The sequence below is a fragment of the Pseudopipra pipra genome, chromosome W, assembly GCF_036250125.1.
Source record: "Pseudopipra pipra isolate bDixPip1 chromosome W, bDixPip1.hap1, whole genome shotgun sequence".
NCBI lineage: Eukaryota > Metazoa > Chordata > Aves > Passeriformes > Pipridae > Pseudopipra > Pseudopipra pipra.
Window position 1 is genome coordinate 35,434,041 of NC_087580.1, and position 23,485 is coordinate 35,457,525.

At 52.8% G+C, this 23,485-nt stretch overlaps 2 protein-coding genes and 1 long non-coding RNA gene across 3 annotated transcripts in view; 2 read left to right on the forward strand and 1 right to left on the reverse strand.

Annotated features, from left to right (window-relative positions):
• Nucleotides 1-23,485, forward strand: part of LOC135405014 (zinc finger protein 418-like) — a 161,350-nt gene that overhangs the window by 24,672 nt on the left and 113,193 nt on the right. The window lies entirely within an intron of this gene.
• LOC135404629 (zinc finger protein 883-like) overlaps nt 1-23,485 on the reverse strand; it is an 82,706-nt gene that overhangs the window by 6,104 nt on the left and 53,117 nt on the right. The window lies entirely within an intron of this gene.
• LOC135405675 (uncharacterized) lies at nt 21,530-22,830 on the forward strand. Its single transcript, XR_010425933.1, has 3 exons — nt 21,530-21,580; nt 22,402-22,513; nt 22,598-22,830. It is a non-coding gene; the product is annotated as an uncharacterized LOC135405675 (long non-coding RNA).

Below are 23,485 nucleotides of genomic sequence, written 5' to 3' on the forward strand. Positions count from 1 at the left end.
TCACAGTGCAGCGCGGAGCCAGCGCCATCTTTGCTTCCCGGAAGCAACCACGGCGCTCTGCGCGCGCACCGCCTTTAGAGAGCTCCCCCCCCCCCCGCCTCCGCCCTCCGCTCGCCGCGCTCCCGTCAGGAGTGTTCGCACGGGCGGTGCCGCAGCGCCCTCAGCCTGAACTGAACCTGGTTTTACCTCATGAAATCTTTGATCTCTGGTAGCCAAGCCCCTCTTTCCTTCCCCAACTGTCTTGTCCTTTGGGGGGGGTCATAGCGGCCCTTTGCACTTGAGCGGACTGAGGTTTCTACCAGAAAGGGCCAGTCCCCTTTCCCAGGGGCAGCTTCTTCCAACAGAACCCTTCGTGGGGGTGTGTGTGCAGATTCCTGCCTTAGCTGGGGACCCCCCCAGGGTCACTGCTGGAGGTTGAGAGCAGAGATCTCCCCACGAACGTTGGTCTGAGGGAGTTCCATCCATCTCTAGTTAAGAATTATTGCTTTTGTGCCAGCTTGAGTAGAATTGCTTCAACAATTGCTTTAGTGTAGAGCACTGTCCTATCTTATCCTGTACTCCTGGTAGTTTTAGTGCTTCTATTGTACAGTAAATAACTGTAATGAAGATCTTTTGTCTGATCATTTGTATCCCTAAATAATTCATTTCTATCAATAGATCTGATTTGCCATCCTTAAAACCTGGGGGACCTAAATGGTTCAGTCACACTTGTGTAATTCCTCTAAACTGAAACTGTTGGCATAATCCAAGGCTGAGATTGGATCCAGCAGCCCCCAGCACCCCACAGGAAGTTGGGAGCTCAGGGGGCCATCCCCCTTTGCCAACACCCGTGCCCAAAGACCCTCATAGGACCATCCGACCTACCAGACCACCCTCCCTTTTCCACCCTTCTCCCTGTTCCTCCCACTTTTCCAAAGTCCCCTCAATCCACAGGCCCCACCCCCGGATTACTCTGGGGGTCCCAACCCCCATTTTTCCCTCCTCTCACATCTTCCACATCATCCCCCAATCCCCAGCTTCCTCCAACTCCGTTTGGGGTCCCAGCACCCCAAAAAAGGGGTTAGGTGGGATCCTGGGTGGGCTCTGAATATGTTTGGGGGGTTCTCCGGGGCCCATGGGGAGATTAAGGGGGGTCCCAGCACCTTTGAGGGTGAGCTGGGTGCCTTTTAAGGGGCAGGTGCCCCACCAAGACCCTCCCAGAGTGGCTTGACACAGGGGGAACACAGGGGGGTCCCCATTCCCAATCCATCCTGGGGCTGGTTCTGCCCCCCCAAACTCAGCTCCACCCCTTGGGATTCCCCCAAGCCCCTCCCCCACTGCCCCCCAATAACCAGGACTGGGGAGAACTGGGAAGCTTTCCTGGGATCACTGGGAGCAGCCGGGCAGAGGCAGAGTGACAGCAGGGGAGGGGGGACACACAACCCCCCCAAAATACTCACGGGGATGGGGGGGGTCCAGGCTGGGCCCGAAGCCCCAGGGAGGGGCTGCGGCCGCCGGCGGCTCAGGAGCTCTGTGGGGAGAGAAAAGGGGGTGACAGGGGCCACAGGAATCATACTGGGAGCACCTGACAGCATGGTGGAGGCATCTGGGATATACTGGGAGTGGCTGGGAGTGACTGGAACCATAGTAGGGATGACTGGGAGCAACTGGAACCACGCTGGGGGCAACTGGGATCATACTGGGAGCAGCTGGGCTCCTATTGGAGTCATACTGGGACCATACTGGGAGTGACTGCAATAATCCTGGGAGTGTGTGAGAGGGACTGCAGCCATACTGGAGATGAGTGGGATCAAACTGGCTTCATACTGGAAGTGTCTGGAAGTCACTGGTATCATACTGGTGGCAATTATGATTGTACTGAGATCATACTGGGATCAGACTAGGATCATACTGGGAGCAACTGGTTCTATGCTAGGGGCAACTGGGAGCTACTAGGATCCCACTGGGAGGAAGGGGGAGCAACTGGGACCATGCTGGGCAACCCTGGGATCATACTGGGAGCAACTGGGCCCACATTGAAGGTGGCTGGGGTCATACTGGGAGTGACTGGGAGCATTCTGAGGGCAGTTGGGACCATGTTGGCACAACTGGGATATACTGGGAGCAAGTGGGATCACACTGGAATTGACTGGGATCATACTGGGAGGCACTAGGACCCCACTGGGGGTGACTGGGAGTGGCTGCGAGCAACTGGGATCATGCTGGAAGCTACTGGGAGCATTCAGGAGTGAATGGGACCACACTGGAGGCAACTGGGATATACTGGGAGAGACCAGGAGTGACTGGGATCATACTGGGACTGCCTGGGAGTGTACTGGGAGTGACTGGGAGCATGCTGAGGTCAGCTGGGATATACTGGGAGAGACTGGGAGTGACAGGGATCCTACTGGGAAAGACTGGAACTCTAGTGGGGTGACTGGGAGCAAGTGGGACCCTGCTGGGGGCAAATGGCTTTATCCTGGGGGTGACAGGGAATGTCTGGGTTCATCCTGGGTGTGAGTGCCACCATACAGGGTGCCGCTGGGATCATACTGGAGTCATACTGGGAGGGACTGGGAGAGACTGGAACTACAGTGGGGTGACTGGGAGCAACTGGGCCCATGCAGGGGTAACTTGGGGGGTAACTTGGATCCTACTAGGAGAGACTGGGATCATTCTGGGAGTGACTGGAACCATAGTAGGGGTGAATGGGAGCAACTGAAACCACGCTGGGGGTGGCTGGGATCATACTGGGAGCAACTGGGCCCCTAATCAGGTTGTACTGGGGTCATACTGAGAGCAGCTGGGCCCCTAGTGGGGTCTTACTGGGAGTGACTGCAATAATACTGGGAGTGTGTGAGAGGGACTGCAGCCATGCTGGGGATGAGTGGGATCAAACTGGCTTCATACTGGAAGTGTCTGGAAGTTACTGGGATCATACTGGGGGTGACTGGACTCATACTGGGATCATACTGGGAGCAACTGGGACCATGCAAAAGGCAAATGGCATCCTCCAGGGAGTGACTGGAAGTGACTGGGGCCATACTGGACTCAGACTGGGAGTCCCTGAGAGTGAAAGGAACCGTCCTGGGGGAGTGACTGGGAGCAACTGGGACCACCTTGGGGGCAACTGGGATCCTATTGGGAGTGACTGGCAGTGACTGGGATCATAGTGGGAGTGACCAGCACCATACTGGAATCACAGTGGGAGTGACTGCAAGGGACCAGGATCAAACTGGGAGTGACTGGAACTACACAGGGGGGATTTGGGAGCCAGTGGGACCATGCTGGAAGGCAACTGGGAACATCCTTGGAGCAACTGGGATCCTGCTGGAAGCAACTGGAAGTAACTGGGAGTGACAGGGTGCATGCTGGAGGCAACTGGCATAAACTGGAAGTGACTGGGAGTGACTGGGATCATCCTGATGGAAACTGGAACCATCCTGGGGCAAGTGGAAGTAACTGGGTGCAGTGGGTTTCTGTGGCTGGGTTTTGGTAGCGGGGGGCTACAGGGCTGGCTTCTGTTAGAAGCTGCCAGAAGCTTCCCCTGTCCCGTGGAGCCAATGCCAGTGGCTCCAGGACAGAATTCCTGCTGCTGGCCAAGGCCAGGCCAGTCAGGAGTGACAGTAACACCTCTGGGATAACATATTTAAGAAAAAGAAAGAATTCCAGCCAGGAAAGAGCGGAGTGAGACCATGGGAACAGCACTGCAGACCCCAAGGGCAGTGCAGAAGGAGGGGCAGGAGGTGCTCCAGGTGCTGGAGCTCAGGCCCTGTAGACCGTGGGGCAGAGCAGGGTGGGGCAGCTGTGCCCCTGGGGGAGCATCGGGGTGCAGAGACCCCCCTGCAGCCCCTGGGGGACCATCGGGGTGCAGAGACCCCCCCTGCAGCCCATAGGGGAGCATCGGGGTGCAGAGACCCCCCTGCAGGCCATGGGGGAGCATCGGAGTGCAGAGACCCCCCTGCAGCCCGTGGGGGACCATCGGGGTGCAGAGACCCCCCTGCAGCCCATGGAGGCTCCCACGCTGCAGCAGGTGGATGCAGGAAGGAGGCTGTGACCCCGTGGCAGGCCCAGGATGGAGCAGGGTCCTGGCAGGGACCTGCAGCCTGTGGAGAGGGAAGCCCAGGCTGGAGCAGGCTTTTCCTGGGCAGGACTCGTGGCCCCTGTGGGGGACCCACACCAGTACAGCTCATCCGTGAAGGACTGACCCCATGGAGGAGTGACCCACGGGACAGCAGGTTGGGAAGAGCTGCTGCCCGAGGGATGGACCCACACCAGAGAGGTCCATCAAGGACTGTCTCCCGTGGGAGGGACCCCATGGGAGCAGGGAAAGGACTCCAACTCCTCTCCCTGAGCAGTGGCAGAAACAACTGACAGTGACCCCCATTCCCGTCCCCCTGCACCGCTGAGGGGGAGGAGGGAGAACATAAAAAGAGGGGTGGGGGGAAGGTGTTTTTAAGACTTTTATTTCTCACTCTTTGGCTCTTATCCTGTTAGTAATAAATTTAAGTACTATTCCCACTTGGAGTCTGTTTTGCCCATGAAGGTGATCAGTCACTGACCTCTCCCAGCTCTTATCTCTACTTATGAATCCTTAGCTGTTTTGTTTTTTTTTTTCTCTCTTCTCTGCCCAGTTGCAGAGGGAGAGAGAAAGCGGCTTTAGTGGGTACCTGATATCTGGCCAGGGCCAACTCACTACAAGAATATAAAAAGAAGTAATTTTTTGGTCTTGTTCTGATGCAGTTAAGGAGCTGGAAATCCAAGACTGGTGCAGGGAGGTCCAAAGCATGGCTTTGTGTCTGGATGATGGAGACATCACATTTAGAGGAGACAGACTCTGCAGTTGCTTTCCTAGACTTTGTCCCACCTTAATGGTGTTTTTCCACCCACAGCAGCGTTGCTGGGAGATGTTGCAGTGGCACATCCACCCTTCTCTGCCAGGGCAGCATCTTGGCCCTTCCCACCCCACCATGGATTTACCATTCCTGTGGCAGGGACTTGTCCCCACCTGATATCCGAATGGGAAATTGAACTCCTGCGGGTGGCTTTCATGGTTCCACCACAGTCTGGCACAGATTCTGATCCAGCTTTGAGAAATTGTGTGGTCTATGTGTTCTGGATAAAGCTGTCCCACCTTTGCACGTTGTGACCCGAGGGAGTTTCGGTGGCCAGTTTGTGTATCAAAAGCACTCAGTACTAAAATGTACCAAGTTGCACCTGTGCACGAATCTGCAGGAGCTCAATGCCCTGCGTACCCACACAGGCTTTTCTCTCTCGAATCCTGCTCATTGCGTGCCTGAGACTGGATTTATTTCAGCAGCTAAATGGTTCACTGGAGGACTAATTGAGTCTGAGAGCTCCAGTCCTTTGCAGCAGATTATTGACGTGCTAGTAGGAGCGGCTCCCTTCCTTCCCTTCCCCCTTCATTATAAAAACACGAACTGTAGAGAAACCAAATACCACACGGCCCCTGCGCCGAGCCCGTCAGTGCTCCCGGCTCGGTGGTCAGCACAGAAAGTCCCTTTATATTTGGGAAGAGGAGGGAGAAAATTCTGGAAGCGCGAGAACGCGGCGATAGCTGGGATGAACGGGGAGCCTTTAAGAAAGGACTGGGAGGTACTGGGATAAACTGGGAGCCCCGAGGAAGGAACCGGGGCCCTTCCGCCATTTGCGTAGCGCTGAGGGCAGGGCGCTTACGCCAGTTGCGTAGCCTTACGCAGTTTACGTAGCTCCCCTCCCTTGCCGTTACCGGCGGCCCCTTACGCCATTTGCGTAGGGCTGTAGGCAACGGCAGAGCCCCTTACGCCGTTTGCGTAGCGCTGTGGGCAGTGGCGTTAGGAGCGGACTGGGGCGGACTGGGATGGACTGGGAGCCTTTAGGAAGGGACTGGGAGCCCTTTGGAGAGGACTGGGATGAACCGGGAAAGGTCCGCGAGCCCTTAGGAAGCCACCGGGGTCCTTCCGCCATTTGCGTAGCGCTGAGGGCAGTGACCTTGCGCCATTTGCGTAGCCTTACGCAACTTACGTAACTCTCTCTATTGCCGTTACCGGCGCCCTTTTACGCCGTTTGCGTAGCGCCGCGGGCATTGCCGGCCCCCTTACGCATTTTGCGTAGCGCCGCCCCATTGCCGCCCGCGGCGCCGCCTTACGCCGTTTGCGTATCCCTGCGCCGTTTGCGCAGCGCGGCGGGGGCGGGCCCGTATCCCTGCGTGCCGATATTTATTTATCAGTGTCCAGGCGCTCGACCCCTCAGCCCCTCACACACCCACGGGCCCCACGGCAGCGCGGGGGAGGATCCCGGGGGTGTCCAAAAGCTCCTCCAAGAGTCAGTTTATGGCTTTGCAGAGGGCTCTCGGGAGTCACCGAGGGGCTGAATGAAAAGAGAGAAAAATTAAATCTTTAGGGGGGAAAAAATATAACAATTGCATTTCTGTTTTCCTGAGGAGCCGTGGGTGTTTTTAGGCAGCTGCCTGCAGAGGCCATTGCCGTTTTGTGAGGCGGCATTAATGCAGGAGGAGACTTGTGCTGCTCATGGAAATTCGGATTTTAAGGTTTTTCTCCTTGGTTTGAAGCTTCGTCATTCTTCCTTCACCCTCTTTCAGAGCAAAGGCTTTAATTTTTAAACTTAAGGGGAAAAAGTAATAACAACAAGTGAGGAAAACTAGGGGGAAAAGGGAAAAGTTCTTCTGAAAGGATTACAATGTGCAAGCAAAATCAGTTCTCTCTCCAGGAGAGAAAAAAATATTAGAGGTGTAAATTGGCTCCAAAAATGCCCCCAACGCCATGGGGAGGATAATCAGGATGACAAGTCTCTGGGAGCTGCAAGAAAGAGAATTAATGCTGGCATTTGGAAAGACAAGTGATAGTGCTGCATTTGATCTGGGTTTCATGTCATTATTTTCTGGTTTCAGAGTAAGAAAAAGCTGCTCATTTACTTTTCATGTAGCTGTATTTTTTTTCCTGACTTCTTGAGGAGGCAGAGCTGATGAAATCGTGCTGTAGGAGGCCTGAAGCTTTTCATCTGATGTTCAGCTTCAACAAATTTCACTTGTGGAGTTTCTGCACTTTGGGGGAGGCTGCAGGTTATAGAAATGAATTAGTGCGTCTGCTAAAGGAAGAGAAGCATTAGTCATATTTAAAACCAAGACTAAGTCAGATTCCTCCACATTGGCTGCAGTTGAATTTTGCAAGGTTTCTGATCTCCTCGCTCTGGCTGTGAAGGTGTTTCCTTTTCAAGCCTTTCACCTGCAAAGATTTGTCTGGGACAGTGATTTCTTCATCACAGAAAAGCAATGTAGAGAAACTTCTTTGCCACCCCAAGATCATTATTTTCTTGATTGCCCTCTTGTACTCTGCTGAGGTTCCATTACACCTGCAGGTCAAATGTAACCTGAATGCAGCACTGATCACAGAGAGCAATAAATATAGTACAGAGCTTTAGTGTGAACTTCATGCACATCCTTGGTTTGTTTGTGTAAGACTGTGTATTATACAGATAATATAAAGCATAAAATAGTTTTCATATATAAAAATTACTTTTCCAGCACATACTAATGTGCCTTTCATAACCTCCTAATTAGGTTATGTTTTCTCCTAAACTTAATTCCACTTTATGACCAACAGTTGAGTAGACTTCAACTTCATTTTTGGTTCCAATTTTCATTCTGTTCAGTGTGTGTGTATATATATGTATACACAAGAAGATAATCCTTTATTCAGCATACGTGCCTACATACCAAGCCCAAAGCACTCTACTCAGTGCTGATGGGCAAACGCTTCTAACAGATAAAACCTCCATTCTGAATCGATGGTCTGAACACTTTCAGACTCTTTTCAGCACCAACTGTGTAGTCCAAGACTCAGCAATTCAGTCCATCACACAACAACCAGTGAAATATGAATCGGATACTGCCCCCACTTTAGGAGAAACCCTTAAGGCCATACAGCAGGTGAAAATCGACAAGGCAGCTGGGGTTGATGGAATTCCACCCAAAGTCTGGAAATGTGGGGGCCTTGCTCTCCATGCTAAATTTCATGAGTTTGTGGTGTGCTGTTGGGAACCAGGCGAACTACCGTCAGGCCTTCGAGATGCAGTCATCATCACTTTGTATAAGAAGAAAAGTACTAAATCAGACTGCTCATATTACCCTGGTATTACTCTGCTCTCCATTGCTGGCAAAATCCTGGCAAGAATACTCTTGAACAGACTAATATCTGAGAGCAGAAGGAATGCTACCTGAAAGTCAGTGTGGTTTCAGAGCCAACAGGAGCACCACAGACATGGTGTTTTTTCTCAGACAACTGCAAGAGAAGTGTAGGGAACAGAACAAAAGTCTCTATGTAACCTTTGTCGACCTCACCAAGGCTTTTGATACTATGAGCAGAAAAGGTCTGTGGCAGATTTTGGAACGTTTAGGTTGTCCCTCCAAGTTCCTTAAATTGATCATCTCACTCCACGAGGATCAGCACGGACAAGTCAGATATGGCGATGAACTTTCTGAGCCCTTTCTAATAACCAATGGTGTGAAACAAGGCTGCGTTCTTGCACCAACCGTATTCATAATCTTTTTCAGCAGGATGATCTAAAGGGCCACGGCAGACCTCGATGATCAGGACGGTATCTACATTCGATACCGTACTGATGGAAGCCTTTTCAACCTAAGGCGACTGAAGGCCCACACCAAGACCTTAAACCATCTTGTCCAGGAGCTGCTTTCTGCTGATGATGCCGCCCTTGTTGCCCACAGAGAAGCAGCTCTGCAGTGTTTAACATCCTGCTTTGCAGACGCTGCTGAGCTCTTTGGGCTGGAAGTCAGCTTAAAGAAGACAGAGGTTCTCCATCAACCTGCACCTCAGGAAGTCTTCCTTCATCCCCATATCACCATTGGCCAATCAGTGCTCAAACCAGTTCAGCAGTTTAATTACCTGGGTAGCCTCATCTCTTCGGATGGTGAGATTGACCGAGAGATAGACAACAGGTTAGCAAAGGCATAGAGAGCTTTTGGAAAGCTTCATAAAAGAGTTTGGCGTTATAAACACTTGAAGAAAAGTACAAAGATCAGTGTTTACAGAACCATAGTGCTGTCTACTCTATTATACGGATCTGAATCATGGGTCATCTACCGCCACCACCTGCGTCTCCTAGAACGCTTCCATCAACGCTGCCTTTGCACAATCCTAAACATCCACTGGCCAGATTATGTGACCAATGCATCTGTTCTAGAACAAGCAGCAGTCACAAGTATTGAGGCCATGTTGATGAGAACACAGCTGTGCTGGGCAGGGCACGTCTCCAGCATGAAGGACCAACCACTGCCTCCCTAAGATCTTGCTCTGTGGTGAACTTGCCACTGGCTGCTGCAAGAAAGGAGCCCCAAAGAGAAGATACAAGGATTCCCTGAAACAACATCTCAGCCTTGGCCATATTGATCATCATAACTGGTTTACTCTGACCTCCAGTCGGGAGGCCTGGAGACACACCATCTGTAACGCTGCTGATGCTTTTGAGAACGCATGCAGGATCACCCTTGAGGAGAAAAGACAACGCAGAAAGAACTGTGTCTTGCAGAATATACCACCTAAGGAGTCTTTCTGCTGTGCCTTTTGCAATCAGTTATGTCTATCTCATATTGGCCTCATTAACCACCAGCGTGCCTGTAATAAATGTGGATAGAGCCGTCCCAAATCTTCGTTCGTGAAACCTGGCCATGATGATGATGAATGTTGTTATTGTGAATCTGTAATTCAGTCACTGTTAAAATTGTAGCAAATGTTATTGAACCACTTGATAATTGTTCAATTGGTCAATGATTAAGTGCTACTAATCTCTTTTGCCCCTTATCTTTGGATCCAAATCCTTTGTGCCCTGACCCTCTTGCATCCCAAGGCTCTGTGTAAATCATTCTCTTTCATCAAAAAATATATATTTTTCATGACTTCCACTTCAAAATCTTCTTCATTAACTAAACTACAAAACAACTCCAATTAGCTGTTCAAGTCTTGAAGACAATGAAAGGAAGGGAAATAACTTGTTTGACAGTGTTTTAATGGGTCCCACAGTGTGTTTAGAGCTGCATCAGTTCTCAGTCCAAGATGGGCCATGTCAGAACTGGTGAGGCTGGGGGGTGAGGAGCAAGGTTGATCATCCAGGGTCAGTGTGGATCTCCTGAGGAGACACTCAGCATCAAGATCACTTGGAGAACACCTCTATCACCTCTTCTCTGAACTACAAAATATCCATAATTGAATTAAAACAAAAAAAGTACAAACTTGGAAGACTTGTTTTCAAATTGCTTTGAAGACAATTAAAGGAAGACAAAGAGATCCTGAGGGATTTCTGGAATTTAATGAGCCCCACGGTGTGTTTGCAGCCCAGCCCATGGTCCTGAGGTACTGAGAGAAGATTGAAGCAGCTGCTGAAGAAGTCAGAAGCCAAACTCCAAGTGCCTTGAAGCATTGCTGGGCCCCACTGAGGGCAGGCACTGCCAAAGCCTCCCCAGGGACTCCTTGGAGCAGCTCCTTGGAGGCCAGGAGTGCAGGCAGACAAAGGCTCTGGGCAGGCCCCTGCAATGCTGAGCAAAGCCTGCCTTGGTTTTGTGGAGCACAAAGGCCAAGGCCTGAGCCCCAGGCCCTGGCCCAGCAGATCCTGTCCCTCCCGGCTGGCTCAGGGCTGTTTGGGGGGCACTGGGATGGGAGGGGGAGGAACAACCAAGGCCCAAAACTGGGCAACCCCTGCCAGGCTCCTGAGGGAGGGGTGAGGCAGAAACCAAGGGCAGAACCTGCCAGGCAAGTTGCTTGTGGTGGCCTGAGTGGCAGAGGCAGCTGCCAGAGGCAAGGGGACAAAGGCCTGGGTGCCTTTGGGCCTTGCAGCCCTGCCAGAGCCCTTGGCCATCTCTCCTGCAGGCTGTCCTGCCCTGGCCCTGCTGCTGCTCTGGCCTTGCAGGCTGCACACACCCCTCCTGCTTTCCCACCCCCTCCCAGCAGCATTTCTAGACCCTCCCTGATGTCTCTGCACCAGCTCTGGCTGTTGCCATGTGCACTTGGCCTTCTGAACTTGGATCCTGAGCCCCTGTGCCACAGGACATCCCTCCCAGAGCCCAGGCCCTTCTCCTGGGGGTCACTGCAGAGCTGAGCAGATCCAGGTCACCTCCCATTCCTCTGCCAACCCCCTGGGCCTGCTCTGGGCCCTGCAGGTCCTTGCCCTGCTCCCAAGGGCTGTGGGGGTGCTTAATGGTCAGGGCTTGGGGTTTAGAGCTCAGGGTGGGGATCAGGCAGAACTTTGGGAGGTTTGTTGTTCTGTTGGCAGTGTCTGCTTCATGATTAGGGGAAGAGATTTTTAGGCTGGGTTAGGATTAAAGCTTGGTTTTTCATACTGGTAATAGAGGTTTGGGATTGGGGTGGGCATTGGAGGACAAATAAGAGTCTGGAGTTCTGGGTTTGGGCTTTTTCTGGCTTGGAATTAGAGCAGTGGATTCCTTTCCATGGGAGGAACAGCACTTCTGGGTAGCGTTGGGGCTTGAGGTTACAAAGTGCATAAAGGTCTATCAGGAATATTTGCACAGTCAGTATTTCAGCATCCTCAGCATTCCCTGAACCTATTTTTACCTCATCAAAATCTCTCCTCTCTATATGCCAAACCTCTCTTTCCTTCCCCGAATATCCAATCCTTTTTGTCCCAGTTCCTCCTAATCTCCCCCAAACTTTCATCTGGGTGGGGTCAGCTTTGTGATGACACTGTGCAACCTCATGGAATCAAGAGGCAATTGTGACACTGCAGAGCCTCATGGAAAGACAGGAACACAGGGACACTGTGAAATCTTGTGGAACCAGGGACCATTTAACATTTGGGACCTCGTGGAACCAAAGGCACCCTGAAACCTTTTGGAACCTTATGGAACCAGGGAGCCATTGTGTCACTGCGGTGACTCATGGAAACAAAGGAACCCTGGGACACAGTGGAACCTCATAAAATCAAGGGGCCACTGCAACACTACAGGGCCTTTTTGGAGCCAAATGGACCCAGGGACACTGGGGAACCCTATGGAATCGAGGGGCCATTTTGACACTTCAGGCCCTCGTGGAAACAAGAGAAAATCCAGGCTTGTCCAGGTCCTGAGGGTGATTGAGAAGGGATGCAGCAGTGATTTCTCCCTACAGACCCACCACTCCAGTGGTCTCTCCCTGCAGTCCATGAGTGTCCTGAGCATTTTCCCCAGTACCTCCCTGCCCTGAAGGTTTGTGGCCATCAGGCTGGAGCTGAGGGGGTTGGGCAGGTGCCTGAGGAGGGGGTAGAACAAGGGCTGTGTCCAACTGTGCCAGGAGGGCTGTGCTGGGCAAGGATGAGGAGGCTGCAGAAAACAGTGGCACTGGGGAGGGGAGAGGAGCAGGGGGAGAGACCTTGTGCCTGCCCACGCTGGGCAGGAGCTGCCCCAGGATGGCAGCTCTGAAGCACTCCCAGGATGTCCTTGTGAACAGGAGGGGAAGACTGGATCAGAAAATGAAACCTGGAAAGCAGAGAGCAGGAGTGTCATGGGGACACTGCAGGAGAGTTCCAGCCCTGGAGCAAGGTCACAGAAGAAGTGACCCAGTACATGCCCTGCTCTCAGAAGATCCCACAGCATCCTGGAGATGCTGGAAGGGAGCCCAGTTCTGCTTCAGAAGTTCCCAGGGCCTGTCCCTGCCTGTGCTCCAAGGGCTTCCAGCCCACAGGACTGTGCTCAGAGAGCACTGAGGCCTTACAGTGAGAAAGGGGCTCAGGAGGACAGTGTGGAAGTGGCAAGAGAGCAGCTCTGCAAAGACCAAGCACTGCTGCTCCCTGGCAGTGCTGCTGGGCTGGGATTATTGTCCCCTTCCCATTTGCAAATCCCCCCTGTCCTGCAGTGTGCTGTCCTTTGGGAACAGCTAAGAAGAAGGGTCTTGGACAAAGAAGGCACTGCAGGGTCCTTTATTTTGTTTAAATATTCAGAGAGGACAATTCATCCTTTATACACCTCTGGGTCAAATTTAATGGGTAGACACTGAATTGGAAGGCAGATGCATAATAATAATATTTCATTGCACAGAAAATTATTGCCAGAACAACCTGATGACCTCCATGAAAAACCTGAGCAGGAGGGCTGGGCCATTAAGGAGTCCCATTCTGAATGCTATGCACTAGAAAACAGGCACTTAATTGCTCCTGAAAATCATCCAGTCATCATTTTCCTCAGGGCATCCTTGACCTCCTGATTCCTGAGGCTGTAGATGAGGGGGTTCAGTGCTGGAGGCACCACTGAGTACAGAACTGACACCACCAGATCCAGGGATGGGGCGGAGATGGAGGGGGGCTTCAGGTAGGCAAAGAATGAGGTGCTGACAAACAGGGAGACCACGGCCAGGTGAGGGAGGCACGTGGAAAAGGCTTTGTGCCGTCCCTGCTGAAAGGGGATCCTCAGCACAGCCCTGAAGATCTGCACATAGGAGAAAACATTGAAAACAAAACAGCCAAGTGATAAACTGGCAGTAACCACAGTAATTCCAATTTCCCTGATGTTGGTGTGTGAGCAGGAGAGCTTGAGGATGTGTGGGATTTCACAGAAGAACTGGCCCAGGGCATTGCCCTGGCACAGGGACAGGGAAAATGTATTGGCTGTGAGCAGCAGAGCAGTGAGAAATCCAGCAGCCCAACCAGCTGCTGCCATGTGGGCACAAGCTCTGCTGCCCAGGAGGGTCCCGTAGTGCAGGGGTTTGCAGATGGCAACGTAGCGGTCGTAGCACATGATGGTGAGGAGGGAAAACTCTGCTGACATGATGTAACAGGGAAGGGACTAAGCCAAAGGGAAAACACAGGTTCGAGAGATACTGGTACGTGAATAAACCAAACACCGTTGCTAGTTGGCAAAAATAATAGCTATTTATTAGGAAAAGGTGGCCAACCAAGGAAAAGGGAGAAAAACAAAACAGGCGCCTGAGGGAGAAGGATTGGGGCGGAGGAAAAAGTGCACCAAAAGACCCTAGGAAGAAGGCTTCCCCCCCATACTCACCAAGGTATCACCTGTAAACAAGTCTTACCCATCCTAACCAATAATGAAATCCCCCTGCAGCAGCTGCGGGTTCATGGGGGGTGGCAGGCTCCCACTTCAAGCAGGCGTCCCTGCTGAAAGCAACTTGGTCCATCGTGAAGAGCCGGCCCCACCAAGAAGCGTCTCTGCTTTTTTATAAAGTTTTTTGAGAGCACCTGCCCCGGAGAGGTGTGGCCAGCACCGCCCCGTCAGGGCTCTGAATCCCACCCCTTCTCTTATGTAAGTGCACCCCTCCTGCGCGTGCGTGAGCACCTTGGAAAGTCCCCCACACAGGCGCAGTGATTTGAGTGGGGTCTTCCCAAATGAGTCTGTGGGCTTACTTCATCACCCTCCTCATCACTTTGTCCTCCAACTGCCCCTGACGAGCAACTGACCAATCACAACAGACCAATTAAAACAGTTTACACAGAAGCTCTCCCTCCAAGGCCAAGTTCACTGCTTTATCAGAAGACTTGGCAGGAGAAAGCATAAACTAACTGCAGGTGGCTAAGGCCAAACACAGACCAAAAAATAACATCCCAACTTCGTCCCGTTACACATGAAGAAGACAAAGAAAAAGAGCTGTGCAGCACATCCCATGTAGGAGATGGTTGTGGTGTCCCAGAGGGAATTGTGCATGGCTTTGGGGACAGTGGTGCAGATGCAGCCCAGGTCTGTGAGGGAGAGGTTGAGCAGGAAGAAGCCCATGGGGGTGTGCAGGTGGTGGTCACAGGCTACGGCGCTGAGGATGAGGCCGTTGGCCAGGAGGGCAGCCAGGGAGATGGCCAGGAAGAGCCAGAAGTGCAGGAGCTGCAGCTCCCTCCTGTCTGCAAATGCCAGGAGGAGGAACTGGGAAATGGAGCTGCTGTTGGACATGAGCTTCCCTTGTATATTATTACTTGTCTGAGAAGAAAAAGGCAGTAACAAGTTATGGTGGCTATCTCAGAAAAAAATCTATTCCAGTCCTCATGTAAACCCCTCAAATTAACTTTTCTCTCTCACGAAGAATCTGTGACTGGTCCATTTTAGGAGCTCTGTTGAGTTCTGGCTCAGAAAGCTCCAATGATCAGGGGGCTCTGCTGATGTTCTGGAGGACTCCGTTCTGCCCTACAACAACAGATAAATAGGAACTAGGTGTGATGTTTTATGAAATCCCCTCATGGTAATAAACAGCTTCTCATCATTGTCACTCCCAATTCACCCCATTGCAGAGTAGAGATGTGGGCAGACTTTTTTGGTTTTTTTCACTTCTGGTTGCCCCACCAGAGCGAGTGGAATTCCTAAGGTACAAATCCTTGGCATTTATACTTCTGTCTATGAGACACTTTGTGGGTCCTGTGAGGCACAGAGATCATCCCTTCCTGCAGTGTGGGTCAGACAGTCTGTCCATCAGCCCTGCTCTCAGATGCTCAAGGCTGTCACCTCTTTGAGCTGGAGGGCAAAGGCACCCAGGTGTTCCCCTGAGGAGAAACTGGACACTGCTGGGAGCTGGTGACTCCAGATCTGCAAACTCCTCATCCTGTCTCATCCTACCAAGGCAGATCTCAGCTCTGCCGTCCCAGCCAGGGGCACAGAGGGCTCATTCCAGCTGCCTGCACACACCTTCCAGCCCCACTGCCATGGCCTCAGTGCTGAGGGGCTGTGGGGAACACAGAGCTGGAATGGGAGAGCTGTGCCCTTCAGGAAGGCAGCCTGAAGCACAGCAGGATCATCCAGGGAGAGAACTGCATGTCCTAAAGGTGTAACATCCTGAATGGAGAGTCCTGCAGACTCTTTGTCCAGAGCTCCCACCTGAGCTGGGAACAAAGGCAGCATGAAGAGGAGGGGAAAATGGAGACATTCCCCCCCACTCCTCTGGAGGCCCTACAGGGACCCTGCCCCTTTCCCTGCAGGCTGTCGTCATCCCCCCGGCTGCCCCACCTGGCTGGCACCTTCCTGCACTGACATCTCTGCGTCCTCCCTGGCTCTCCCTGGACACACAAAGCCTTGGGCTCATCCAGACTCTTTCTGGGTGATGTGTTGCAGCACACCATTGCCCTCAGGGTGAAACTCCTTTCTCTTTGTTTCCAGTCTGGATCTCTCCAGCAGAACTTGGCATTGTTTCTTTATTTCTCATGCTGCTTCCTGCTATGACAAAAAGATCCTTCATTCCTGAAACCACCCTTCAACCCTCTCTGGCTATCCCTGCACTGTCCTCAGTCTCCACACCATGGAGCCCAGAGCTCCTTAGTCCCTACAGAGTGGTCATGGGCTTGAGGCCTCCAAATCTTTTCTTGGGAGATCCCTGGGTACTCTCCATGGTGTTTGCACATGAACACATGGTGCTCACAGTCTAAGGAAATCACAGGGTTACGTTTTACGAAGGCCTGTATTGGCAGAACATGGGGCAATGGCCTTAAACTGAAAGATTGGAGTCTTATGTTGATAATAGTGGTCACAAGTCCTGCCAGCAAATCTGCTCCAGTGTGGGCTCCTCTCCGGGCTGCAGGGGGGTCTCTGCTCCACCCTGGACTCCCCCACAGGTCACAGGCCCTTCAGCTCAAGTTCACATGGAGTTCCAGCCACCAAGGAGCCCCAGACTCTGACACATAGCCAGGAGCCCCAGACAGCACCAGCAGCTGCAAATTTCAGCAGCACATCCCAGATACATCTGTCAGTATCTCTAACACTCCCAGCCCCACCCTGGACACCAACAAAGGCTGTTGTGGTTTCACCCCATGCAGCCCCCAAGCACTTCCCAGCCACTCCTCACTCCCCCACCAGCAGGACAGTGGAGAGAACTGGGAGGGGAAAAGCTGGAAAACTCGTGTGTTGAGATAAAGATACTTTAATAAGGACAAGCAAAAGCTGCACGCAGAAGCAAAATAAAACAAGGAATTCATTCCCTGCTTACCACGGTTGGGCAGGTGTTCAGCACCTCCAGGAGAGCAGGGCCCTATCCCATGGAATGGTGGCTTGGGAAAACAATCTCCATCACTCCAAACCTGTCCTGGCTGTGTCCCCTCCCAGCCTCTCCCACACCCCCAGCCCCTCCCCAGTGTGTCTGTGCCAGGGGCAGGAAAGGCCTTGGCTCTGGGTAAGCTCAGCACTAACAAAACCCCCTCTGTGTTCTCAAGCCTGTGCTCAGCACAAGCCCAACCACAGCCCCACACCAGCCCCTGCAAAGAAAATTAACTCCACCCCGGCCCAAACCAGCACATTCCAGCCCTTATTCCACACCAGTCCCATCATGCCCAGGCCCCACACGACTCAATACAACTTCACCCCCCACCACCCCCTTCCCATTCTTTGCTATAACACACAGGTCTCCTTCCCTTAGTCTTTGCACCACCCCTGCAAAATGTCCATAAAATGCCCCCAAAATGTCTGTTGAATTGCTCCAGTCCAGTCCTTTGGGCTCCCCCTGTTCTGGTGGTCCCCCGGGGCAGGAGAGGGGCTGTGTGGGGGGAGTTCCTGGGCACCAAAGGCAGCTCAGGTCAGTCCCTGCTGCCCTGCAACTGCTGCTTGGGAGGCTCCTCCTGCACTGCTTGGGGTGGTTCCTGTGACAGGAATTCCTGTCACACACTGGGCAGGTTTAAAAGGATGCACAGTTTGGGTTATACCCACATGGTGGTAAACTGGTCCCAGCCCCTGGAACCAGGACACAACTATAAGTGTGAACAACGCTGCACTTATTGAAGTCCTTTGCCTCAGTTTTAGTTCTAGTCTATCTCATGATGATTGTGCAGAGCTGCAGCCTCACTCTTTCCTTTATTTTCCTTCCACTTTGTAGAAAAAACCAAGTCTTTGTTTCTGGTGACCTGTTGTTCTGACTGAAAAAGTTTCCCCTTCTGTCAATGACAGCTCATGTGAAATCAACTCCCCTTGTCTGGAGGCTTTTATTGCTCTTCACACCTAGGCAGCAAGTAGCCCATGGCTCACCAGCTCTTGCTGGACCTTGTCAGCTTTTCTCTTTTGTCTACCTTGCACGCCAGATGTTGTGTTTGGAATAGCCCACATCAGTCTCCAGCTTCAGATTACTCCAAGGGTTATTTCCCAGCTTTTATGCACAATACCTTATGAATGTTTTTGGATAATTTGCTTGGGATAGAGTTTTTTTCTGTATCAATTATGCCAGGGAAAAGTATCCATTTCTTAAACAAAGATAAATACCTAACTGTAAACTAAAAAAGCTCCACAGACACCCCCAGCCCCACAGATCCCTCCCAGCTCCACAGACCCCGCAGCATCCTGCCAGATCCAGCTCCCATCCCCAGCCAGGCTCTGTCCTGGCTTTTCTTCCAGACTGGCAGACAGATTGGACAGGGATATGAATCTCCTGTGCATACATTTGATGTGCTGCTCTTTTGTTGTTGGTCTCTAAATAAGGTTTATAGAGTGTTGCTGATTTTTGCTTTTCTAAAGATTCTTCCCATGTAAATACATTCTATATATGGTTTATATGTTGTTGCTTTGTTGTTGTTCTGTAAATGCATTTCATAGATTGTTGTTGTTTTACAGGCCCGTACAATGTAAATACATTTTATAGATGTTTTTATAAAGGCAGGGGTCCCTGGGGGTGGGGGGACCTGTGCCCAGAGGGGTCCCCCTTGGGAAGGTACCGGCCCTGGGCAGTGCTGGTGTCCCTGGGCTGGGGCAGAGCGGTGTCCCCAAGAGCAAAGCTGTCCGCAGCAGAGAGAGGGGATTGGAATCCCTCAGGGTTGGAATTGGGATTGGAATCCCTCAGGATTGGGATTGGGATTGGAATCAGAATCTATTGGGATTGGGATTGGAATCAGGATTGGGATTGGGACGGGAATCCCTCGGGATTGGGATAGCAATCTGATTGGGATTGGGGTTGGGATTGGGGTTGGGATCGCGATTGGAATCCCTCAGGATTGGGATTGGAATCCCTCAGGATTGGAATTGGGATTGGGATCAAGATTGGAATCCCTCGGGATCGGGATTGAGGGGGGGGGAATCCCCTACAGATCCCACCCTGGCTCCGGGGGGGGGTGTGAAATTCCTGGATTCCCGACGGGATTTTTTGGGATTGGAATTCCTTGGATCTCTCTTCCTGCAGGGATCGAGACCCTCCTGTGCTACCTGGAGCTGCACCCCCGGCACTGGCTGGAGCTGCTGCTTCCCACCCATTCCCAGTGCCGGATCTGCTGCTCCGGAGGCGCCCGGCAGCTCCGGGAGGCGGCTCGGAGGTGGGAAAAACCAGGAATTCCCAGGAAAACCGCATTCCCCCCAGCTCCAATGGGATTTTTCCTGCATTTTTTTTACCTGGGAATTCCCAGGAAAACCCGATTTTTCCTGGATTTTTTACCCTGGAATTCCCAGGAAAACCCGATTCCCCCTCAGCTTTGGTGGGATTTTTCCTGGATTTTTTAACCTGGGAATTCCCAGGAAAACCCGATTCCCCCCCAGCTCCAATGGGATTTTTCCTGGATTTTTTAACCCCGGAATTCCCGGGAAAACCCGATTCCCCCCCAGCTTCAATGGGATTTTTCCTGCATTTTTTTACCCGGGAATTCCCAGGAAAACCTGATTCCCCCCCAGCTCCAATGGGATTTTTCCTGGATTTTTTAACCTGGGAATTCCCAGGAAAACCCGATTCCCAGTGGGATTTTTCCCAATTTTGGGGTTTTTCCCCTCAGTTGCCCTCCCGTGGCCATTTTCCTGGCGCAGGAGCGGCTGGCGAGGCGGGACCACCGGAATTCCGGATCCTTGGAATTCGACGTGGTGGAGCTCAGCGATTCCATGGGCTGGGAATCGGCGCTGGTGAAACGGGAACTCCGGAGGCTCCAGGGGGAGACGTGGATATGGAACGGTAACGGTGGAAGAGGGAGAGGGAGCGGGATCGGGATTGGGGTTGGAATCCCTAAGGATTGGGATTGGGGTTGGGGTTGAAGTTGGGATGGGGATTGGGATTGGGGTTGGAATGCCTCGGGATTGGGATGCCTCGGGATTGGGATTTGAATTTGAATCGGAATCGATTGGGATTGAGATCTGGTTGGGATTGGGACTAGGGCTGGGATTGGGGTTGGAATCCCTAAGGATTGGGGTTGGGATTGGGATCCCTCAGGGTTGGGATTGGGATTGGAATCCCTCAGGATTGGGATTGGGATTGGGATCAGAATCTATTGGGATTCAGATTGGAATCGGGATTGGGACGGGAATCCCTCGGGATTGGGATTGCGATCTGGTTGGGATTGGGGTTGGGATTGGGATCGCAATTGGAATCCCTCAGGATTGGGACTGGGATGGGGATTGGAATCAAAATGCCTTGGATTGGGATCAGGTTTGAGATTGGGATTGGGACTGGGATTGGGGTTGGGATTGAGATTGGGATTGGGATCTGGATTGGTATTGGGTTGGGATAGGGATTGGAATCCCTCAGGATTGGGATTGGGGTTGGGATTAGGGTTGGGGTTGGGGGATTGGGATCAGAATTGGGATTGGAATTGGGATTGAGATGGGGATTAAGACTGGGATTGCAATCAGGATTGAGGTTAGGATTGGGATGGGGATTGGGATTGGGGTTGGAGTTGGGATTGGGATCTGGATTGGGATCGGGGTTGGGATTGGGATCAGGATTGGGATCAGGATTGGGGTTGGGATTGGGATTCTGCATGATTGGGGTTGGGATTGGAATCCCTTGGGATTGGGATTCGGATCGGGATTGGGATCTGGATTGGGATTGGAATTGGGATTGGGGTTGGGTTTGGAATTGGGGTTGGGATTGGGGTTGGGAGTGGGGTTGGGGTTGGGATCAGGATTGGAATTGGGATTGAGGGTCAGGGGGGATCCCACCCAGATCCATACCTCCAGAGAGGTCCCGTCATGCCTCGGGATCAGGATCGGGATCGGGATACATGCCTGGTTCCTCCCCAGGGTGCGCGGGGCCAAGCGGGATCCGGGTGGAATTCGGGGAATTGTCCTTCTACTTCTGCGCCTATGGAGACCTGAGCGAGGGGGAGCTCGACTCCATCTGCCAATTCCTGCTCCAGCGCGTGAAATCCCGGGAAAAGGCCGCCCTGCGCCAGCTCCGGGCCTGCTTCCGGGCATTCCAGAGGTGAGGAAAACCACCCCTTCCCGGGTTTTCCTGCCCTGAATTCCCTGGAATGCTGGGAAAGGGTGGGAAGCTGACGGGGTGGGATCAGCGTGGCATTCCAGAGGTGAGGAAAGCCACCCCTTCCCAGGTTTTCCTGCCCTGTTTTCCCTGGAATGCCGGGGAAAGGGACGGGAAGGTGATGGGGTGGGATCAGCGTGGCATTCCAGAGGTGAGGAAAACCACCCCCATGTCCCTGTTTTCCTGCCCTGATTTCCCTGGAATGCTGGGAAAGGGTGGGAAGGTGATGGGGTGGGTTCAGCGTGGCATTCCAGAGCTTGGATCCCAACCCTCCGCAGGAGGAGGAGGAGGAGAGGAGGAGCTCCAGGCTCAAGGATCTGATCCGGGAATACTTCGAGCAGGATGGACTCGGATTCCAGGAGGAGGAGGAGGAGGAGGAGGAGGAGGAGGAGGAGGAGGAGGAGGAGGAGGAGGAGGAGGAGGAGGAGGAGCTGGGAAGGGCTCAGGTACATCCCGGTTTTCCTGGGAGATGATCCCAGGTTGGGAATGCCTGGGGTTGGATGAGGGTGAGGATTTGGGATGAGGAGGAGGAGGGATATGAGCTCCCCATAGATTTGGGATGAGGAGGAGGAGGGATGTGAGCTCCCCATGGATTTGGGATGAGGGATGTGAATCCCCATGGATTTGGGATAAGAAAGAGGAGGGAGGAGGAGGAGGAGCCATTTGAGCTTCAGATGGATTTGAGATGAGGATGAGGAAGGATGTGAGCTTCCCATGGATTTGGGATGAGGGCTGTGAGCTCCACATGGATTTGGGATGAGGAAGAGCAGGGATATGATCTCCTTTGGATTTGGGATGAAGAATGTGAGTTCCCCATGGGTTCGGGATGAGGAAGAGGAGGGAGGAGAAGGAGGAGCCATATGAGCTCCCCATGGATTTAGGAGGTGGGATATGACCTCCCCATGGATTTGGGATGAGGGCTGTGAGCTCCCCATGGATTTGGGATGAGGAGGAGGAGGGCTGTGAGCTCCCCATGGATTTGGGAGGTGAGCTATGATCTCCCATGGATTTGGGATGAGGGATGTGAGCTCCCCATGGATTTGGGATGAGGGATATGATCTCCCCAGGGATTTGGGAGGGGGGATATGACCTCCCCATGGATTTGGGATGGGATGGGACGAGGGCTGAGCTCCCCATGGATTCGGGATGAGGACTGTGCCCTCCCCATGGATTTGGGATGGGATCGGATGGGAGCAGGGCTGTGATCTCCCCCTGGATTTGGGATGGGATGTGATGGGAGCAGGTCTGATCTCTTCCCTGCCCTCAGGATCTGCGGGACTGGGAGAGCTGGGTCCGCTCTGACATCCGATGCTTCCTGTCCGTCCGCCCCGACGAGAAGTTCTCCGGGAGAGCCATCGCCAGGATATTCCACGGGATCAGTAAGGACTGATGGAATGGGATTTGGGGATCTGGGATCCCTTCCTGCCCCTCTTCCCCCTGCTGCCATTCACGGTTTTCCGCAGGCAGCCCCCGCTTCCCGGCACAGATCTACGGGCGGGATCGGCGCTTCTGGAGGAGGCACCTCCCCCTGGATTTCCACTGGATCGCCCGCCTGGCCACCCAGGAGATCCTGGATGCTGCCAGGTGAGGGGCATTCCCGGGAATGTCCTTCCCACACCCTCCCCCGGGAGCCTTTTTCCGGGGGCGTTTTATCGGGATTTTGTAAATTAATAAATGGAGCCTGCCGGGAACGGGATCTGATGGGTGTCACAGTCCGTCCCTGGATCCCGCAAAGCCAGCCCTGGATCCCACAATCCATCCCTGGATCCCATGAATCCATCCATGGATCCCACAAAGCCATCCCTGGATCCCACAGTCCATCCACTGATCCCACAAAGCCGTCCCTGGATCCCACAATCCATCCCTGGATCCCATGGATCCATCTGTGGATCTCATGAATCTGTTCCTGGATCCCACAATCCATCCCTGGATCCCACAATCCATCTCTGGATCTCATTAATCCAACCCTGGATCCCACAATCCATCCACTGATCCCATGAATCCATCCATGGGATCTCACAGTCCGTCCCCGGATCCCACAGTCCATCCACTGATCCCATGAATCCACCCTTGGATCCCATGAATCCATCCCTGGATCCCACAATTCAACCCTGGATCCCATGGATCCATCCACTGATCCCATGAATCCATCCATGGGATCTCACAGTCCATCCCTGGATCTCATGAATCTATCCCTGGATCCCACAAATCCATCCATTGATCTCATGAATCCATCTGTGGATCCCATTAATCCATCCCTGGATCCCACAATCCATCCATTGATCCCACAAATCCATCCCTGGATCCCCCCAATCCCTCCCTGTATCCCCCAAATCCATCCCTGGCTCCCC